We start from the raw sequence: 6,217 nt of genomic DNA on the forward strand, positions 1-6,217 counted from the left end.
CCAATTAGCCGTTTAAGTGTACTTATTGAAAGTAGTAATTCTTTCATAGGCCGCCCTTTCTTAGTATTTGACGTTCCTTATATTGCGGTATGAGGCTTCGCAGTAGGTTGCAAACATTCATCACCCATGACTGTCCCCAATTGAGCTCAGAAGCTCAATGTCTATCATGACCTCTCTTTTAGAATGTCCAAGAGCAAGCAAACTATTCCTCCAGGAGAGGGCGCCAACAGACTACTAAAGAGATCATCATTACTCAAAGAAAACCCCAAAAACCAATGCATGATAGGAATAAACAGGTAACTTTCTTTGGAGTGGAAGCGGAGAGATCGCACCAGATGCCAATTCTAGATGTTATCACACCTGTGGTCACTGCAGCAGCAGGTGAATCCACTTTGTCCAAAAGGGATCTATTCCATTCAATTGCAAATGATCTAGATAAGACAGAGAACTGCAGCACGGGGACATAGCCGAGTTGGTCAGGTTGAGTGGTGATGAGTTTGCTATTTGGATGAATAAAGAAAGTCAAAAGTGTGAAAGATAAAAAACAAAAGGAGGAAGTGTGAAAAGTGAATGGGCCAAATTGAGGTGCATATGAAGACGTATGCTTTCTTCCAATTCATTAAATCGGGCTAATATGAATCAGGTGAATTGAGTTCTGCTTTTGGAAACTGGGTTAAGAAGGGGTGCACCGTTCCTGGAGGTACTGCAATACCAGGTCAATGCGTGGAGTGGACAGAGCAAGCTCTTTTTCCATCTCCCTGTTCTAAAAATCCATTTAATATATGGTCCCCAGATAGGGGACGTATCAGATATTAAACTGATAAGAACAGATACTACACTTGATCTTAGCCAAAAGGCCGAGAAGCGATAACCAGAATTGGTTTGGGCCTCGAGTGGCACCCTGGCCTATGCCGGACACATCTTAGGGAGAGAGAGCGAGAGGGAGACAAACCCACGCCTACACAAGACATTTTGTCACCCAAGCCAACCCTTGAAAAGGCTGCTTTGCAGAGCCAAAACAAGAAGAATGGTGCGTTTTGCAGCCGCCGCCCACTGCAATGAATCTGAATAACTCCTCCTTTAGGGCGCAAGCAACTCCCCTCCCCCTTGCAGTCTTTCCAATTCACGATACAAAAAGACGGACAGGACAGGTTGCCTGACTTTCCGTCACTGCCACCCTTTGCCATCCTTACCCGTAGAAAGCCCTTTCATCATCCCCAAACCCTAATCTTTTCCCTTTCCTTCCCAGCCCCCAAACCCTGCCCTCTGTACCTTTCTCACCACCCGCTTCCCTTCTCCTGTCATCCCCCTACCACCCGGGAAAAAAAGAGATTGCCCCCTCCTTCCACTAGCCCACCCTCCCACCCAAAGAACAACTTCTTCTGCGCAGCTTGTTTTCTAGGCAGCAGCGCTATTGTGATGTCATCGGGGGGCATTGTGACAAGCCGCCAGTGTTCCGTCTCTTCATGTTGTGCACAGTTCAAACGGAAAATACATCAACAGGCAGACTACAGAAAAGCTTACTATCAAAGGTTAGAGGGGGGCTTTCTCAGAGGGCTTTTTTACAGTTTTTCTATTCCCAATTAGCCGTTTAAGTGTACTTATTGAAAGTAGTAATTCTTTCATAGGCCGCCCTTTCTTAGTATTTGACGTTCCTTATATTGCGGTATGAGGCTTCGCAGTAGGTTGCAAACATTCATCACCCATGACTGTCCCCAATTGAGCTCAGAAGCTCAATGTCTATCATGACCTCTCTTTTAGAATGTCCAAGAGCAAGCAAACTATTCCTCCAGGAGAGGGCGCCAACAGACTACTAAAGAGATCATCATTACTCAAAGAAAACCCCAAAAACCAATGCATGATAGGAATAAACAGGTAACTTTCTTTGGAGTGGAAGCGGAGAATCGCACCAGATGCCAATTCTAGATGTTATCACACCTGTGGTCACTGCAGCAGCAGGTGAATCCACTTTGTCCAAAAGGGATCTATTCCATTCAATTGCAAATGATCTAGATAAGACAGAGAACTGCAGCACGGGGACATAGCCGAGTTGGTCAGGTTGAGTGGTGATGAGTTTGCTATTTGGATGAATAAAGAAAGTCAAAAGTGTGAAAGATAAAAAACAAAAGGAGGAAGTGTGAAAAGTGAATGGGCCAAATTGAGGTGCATATGAAGACGTATGCTTTCTTCCAATTCATTAAATCGGGCTAATATGAATCAGGTGAATTGAGTTCTGCTTTTGGAAACTGGGTTAAGAAGGGGTGCACCGTTCCTGGAGGTACTGCAATACCAGGTCAATGCGTGGAGTGGACAGAGCAAGCTCTTTTTCCATCTCCCTGTTCTAAAAATCCATTTAATATATGGTCCCCAGATAGGGGACGTATCAGATATTAAACTGATAAGAACAGATACTACACTTGATCTTAGCCAAAAGGCCGAGAAGCGATAACCAGAATTGGTTTGGGCCTCGAGTGGCACCCTGGCCTATGCCGGACACATCTTAGGGAGAGAGAGCGAGAGGGAGACAAACCCACGCCTACACAAGACATTTTGTCACCCAAGCCAACCCTTGAAAAGGCTGCTTTGCAGAGCCAAAACAAGAAGAATGGTGCGTTTTGCAGCCGCCGCCCACTGCAATGAATCTGAATAACTCCTCCTTTAGGGCGCAAGCAACTCCCCTCCCCCTTGCAGTCTTTCCAATTCACGATACAAAAAGACGGACAGGACAGGTTGCCTGACTTTCCGTCACTGCCACCCTTTGCCATCCTTACCCGTAGAAAGCCCTTTCATCATCCCCAAACCCTAATCTTTTCCCTTTCCTTCCCAGCCCCCAAACCCTGCCCTCTGTACCTTTCTCACCACCCGCTTCCCTTCTCCTGTCATCCCCCTACCACCCGGGAAAAAAAGAGATTGCCCCCTCCTTCCACTAGCCCACCCTCCCACCCAAAGAACAACTTCTTCTGCGCAGCTTGTTTTCTAGGCAGCAGCGCTATTGTGATGTCATCGGGGGGCATTGTGACAAGCCGCCAGTGTTCCGTCTCTTCATGTTGTGCACAGTTCAAACGGAAAATACATCAACAGGCAGACTACAGAAAAGCTTACTATCAAAGGTTAGAGGGGGGCTTTCTCAGAGGGCTTTTTACAGTTTTTCTATTCCAATTAGCCGTTTAAGTGTACTTATTGAAAGTAGTAATTCTTTCATAGGCCGCCCTTTCTTAGTATTTGACGTTCCTTATATTGCGGTATGAGGCTTCGCAGTAGGTTGCAAACATTCATCACCCATGACTGTCCCCAATTGAGCTCAGAAGCTCAATGTCTATCATGACCTCTCTTTTAGAATGTCCAAGAGCAAGCAAACTATTCCTCCAGGAGAGGGCGCCAACAGACTACTAAAGAGATCATCATTACTCAAAGAAAACCCCAAAAACCAATGCATGATAGGAATAAACAGGTAACTTTCTTTGGAGTGGAAGCGGAGAGATCGCACCAGATGCCAATTCTAGATGTTATCACACCTGTGGGGTCACTGCAGCAGCAGGTGAATCCACTTTGTCCAAAAGGGATCTATTCCATTCAATTGCAAATGATCTAGATAAGACAGAGAACTGCAGCACGGGGACATAGCCGAGTTGGTCAGGTTGAGTGGTGATGAGTTTGCTATTTGGATGAATAAAGAAAGTCAAAAGTGTGAAAGATAAAAAACAAAAGGAGGAAGTGTGAAAAGTGAATGGGCCAAATTGAGGTGCATATGAAGACGTATGCTTTCTTCCAATTCATTAAATCGGGCTAATATGAATCAGGTGAATTGAGTTCTGCTTTTGGAAACTGGGTTAAGAAGGGGTGCACCGTTCCTGGAGGTACTGCAATACCAGGTCAATGCGTGGAGTGGACAGAGCAAGCTCTTTTTCCATCTCCCTGTTCTAAAAATCCATTTAATATATGGTCCCCAGATAGGGGACGTATCAGATATTAAACTGATAAGAACAGATACTACACTTGATCTTAGCCAAAAGGCCGAGAAGCGATAACCAGAATTGGTTTGGGCCTCGAGTGGCACCCTGGCCTATGCCGGACACATCTTAGGGAGAGAGAGCGAGAGGGAGACAAACCCACGCCTACACAAGACATTTTGTCACCCAAGCCAACCCTTGAAAAGGCTGCTTTGCAGAGCCAAAACAAGAAGAATGGTGCGTTTTGCAGCCGCCGCCCACTGCAATGAATCTGAATAACTCCTCCTTTAGGGCGCAAGCAACTCCCCTCCCCCTTGCAGTCTTTCCAATTCACGATACAAAAAGACGGACAGGACAGGTTGCCTGACTTTCCGTCACTGCCACCCTTTGCCATCCTTACCCGTAGAAAGCCCTTTCATCATCCCCAAACCCTAATCTTTTCCCTTTCCTTCCCAGCCCCCAAACCCTGCCCTCTGTACCTTTCTCACCACCCGCTTCCCTTCTCCTGTCATCCCCCTACCACCCGGGAAAAAAAGAGATTGCCCCCTCCTTCCACTAGCCCACCCTCCCACCCAAAGAACAACTTCTTCTGCGCAGCTTGTTTTCTAGGCAGCAGCGCTATTGTGATGTCATCGGGGGGCATTGTGACAAGCCGCCAGTGTTCCGTCTCTTCATGTTGTGCACAGTTCAAACGGAAAATACATCAACAGGCAGACTACAGAAAAGCTTACTATCAAAGGTTAGAGGGGGGCTTTCTCAGAGGGCTTTTTACAGTTTTTCTATTCCCAATTAGCCGTTTAAGTGTACTTATTGAAAGTAGTAATTCTTTCATAGGCCGCCCTTTCTTAGTATTTGACGTTCCTTATATTGCGGTATGAGGCTTCGCAGTAGGTTGCAAACATTCATCACCCATGACTGTCCCCAATTGAGCTCAGAAGCTCAATGTCCTATCATGACCTCTCTTTTAGAATGTCCAAGAGCAAGCAAACTATTCCTCCAGGAGAGGGCGCCAACAGACTACTAAAGAGATCATCATTACTCAAAGAAAACCCCAAAAACCAATGCATGATAGGAATAAACAGGTAACTTTCTTTGGAGTGGAAGCGGAGAGATCGCACCAGATGCCAATTCTAGATGTTATCACACCTGTGGTCACTGCAGCAGCAGGTGAATCCACTTTGTCCAAAAGGGATCTATTCCATTCAATTGCAAATGATCTAGATAAGACAGAGAACTGCAGCACGGGGACATAGCCGAGTTGGTCAGGTTGAGTGGTGATGAGTTTGCTATTTGGATGAATAAAGAAAGTCAAAAGTGTGAAAGATAAAAAACAAAAGGAGGAAGTGTGAAAAGTGAATGGGCCAAATTGAGGTGCATATGAAGACGTATGCTTTCTTCCAATTCATTAAATCGGGCTAATATGAATCAGGTGAATTGAGTTCTGCTTTTGGAAACTGGGTTAAGAAGGGGTGCACCGTTCCTGGAGGTACTGCAATACCAGGTCAATGCGTGGAGTGGACAGAGCAAGCTCTTTTTCCATCTCCCTGTTCTAAAAATCCATTTAATATATGGTCCCCAGATAGGGGACGTATCAGATATTAAACTGATAAGAACAGATTTTTTGATTTAATGAAGCTTTCCAAAGCACCACAAAAAATGCATGACCGAAGTCACACCAAAAACAGTGCAAAGGCTAGGATTCGTGTGGACCCCACCGTGAGGAGAGGGTCCCCAAAAATCAACCCCGTCCCTCCGAGCCAGAAGGCCACAGCAAGGGTCAGGGATCTTCGGTGCTCCCCCAAGCCGAAGCCTGGTTGAGCCTTGTCGTTGCTCCCAGCGTCCACCCAGGCATCTTACCCAAGTGGAGTAGAGAGCTACTAGTTGTTGGTTTCGCAGCCGAAACTGCCCGGACCGTCAACCGGTGTTGGTTTCTCAGCCCAAGGCTAACCGGACCTCCAACCGGGTGTTGGTTTCTCAGCCGAAGCTGACCCAGACCTCCAACCGGGTGTTGGTTTCTCAGCCGAAGCTGACCCAGACCTCCAACCGGGTGTTAGTTTCTCAGCCCAAAGCTGACCAGACCTCCGACCGGGATTATAAAAATTTCCCTTCCTAGCCAGAAGGCCGGGATAGGGTAATATGCTCAAAAAGTATGAAAAGGCAAGGTACGGTGTGCTACAGAGCCCAAGGCTTGCCGGGGTCCCAAGCCAGCAAGCTCAGACTCACTCCAGGGTCGTCAGTCCTGGGGCACGTTGTACCATAGCCCCCCA

General features: G+C 46.7%; 4 non-coding genes across 4 annotated transcripts; all 4 read right to left on the minus strand.

Annotated features, from left to right (window-relative positions):
• Nucleotides 1–678: 678 nt before the first annotated feature.
• Nucleotides 679–869, minus strand: LOC142278384 (U2 spliceosomal RNA). The gene has a single exon (XR_012741295.1). It is a non-coding gene; the product is annotated as a U2 spliceosomal RNA (small nuclear RNA).
• A 1,387-nt stretch (nucleotides 870–2,256) lies between these two features.
• Nucleotides 2,257–2,447, minus strand: LOC142278385 (U2 spliceosomal RNA). The gene has a single exon (XR_012741296.1). It is a non-coding gene; the product is annotated as a U2 spliceosomal RNA (small nuclear RNA).
• Nucleotides 2,448–3,835: 1,388 nt separating this feature from the next.
• LOC142278386 (U2 spliceosomal RNA) lies at nucleotides 3,836–4,026 on the minus strand. The gene has a single exon (XR_012741297.1). It is a non-coding gene; the product is annotated as a U2 spliceosomal RNA (small nuclear RNA).
• A 1,388-nt stretch (nucleotides 4,027–5,414) lies between these two features.
• Nucleotides 5,415–5,608, minus strand: LOC142278389 (U2 spliceosomal RNA). Its single transcript, XR_012741300.1, has one exon. It is a non-coding gene; the product is annotated as a U2 spliceosomal RNA (small nuclear RNA).
• Between the last annotated feature and the right edge of the window lie 609 nt (nucleotides 5,609–6,217).

The sequence above is a fragment of the Anomaloglossus baeobatrachus genome, unplaced genomic scaffold (assembly GCF_048569485.1).
Source record: "Anomaloglossus baeobatrachus isolate aAnoBae1 unplaced genomic scaffold, aAnoBae1.hap1 Scaffold_4175, whole genome shotgun sequence".
In the NCBI taxonomy this organism is placed as follows: Eukaryota; Metazoa; Chordata; class Amphibia; order Anura; family Aromobatidae; genus Anomaloglossus; species Anomaloglossus baeobatrachus.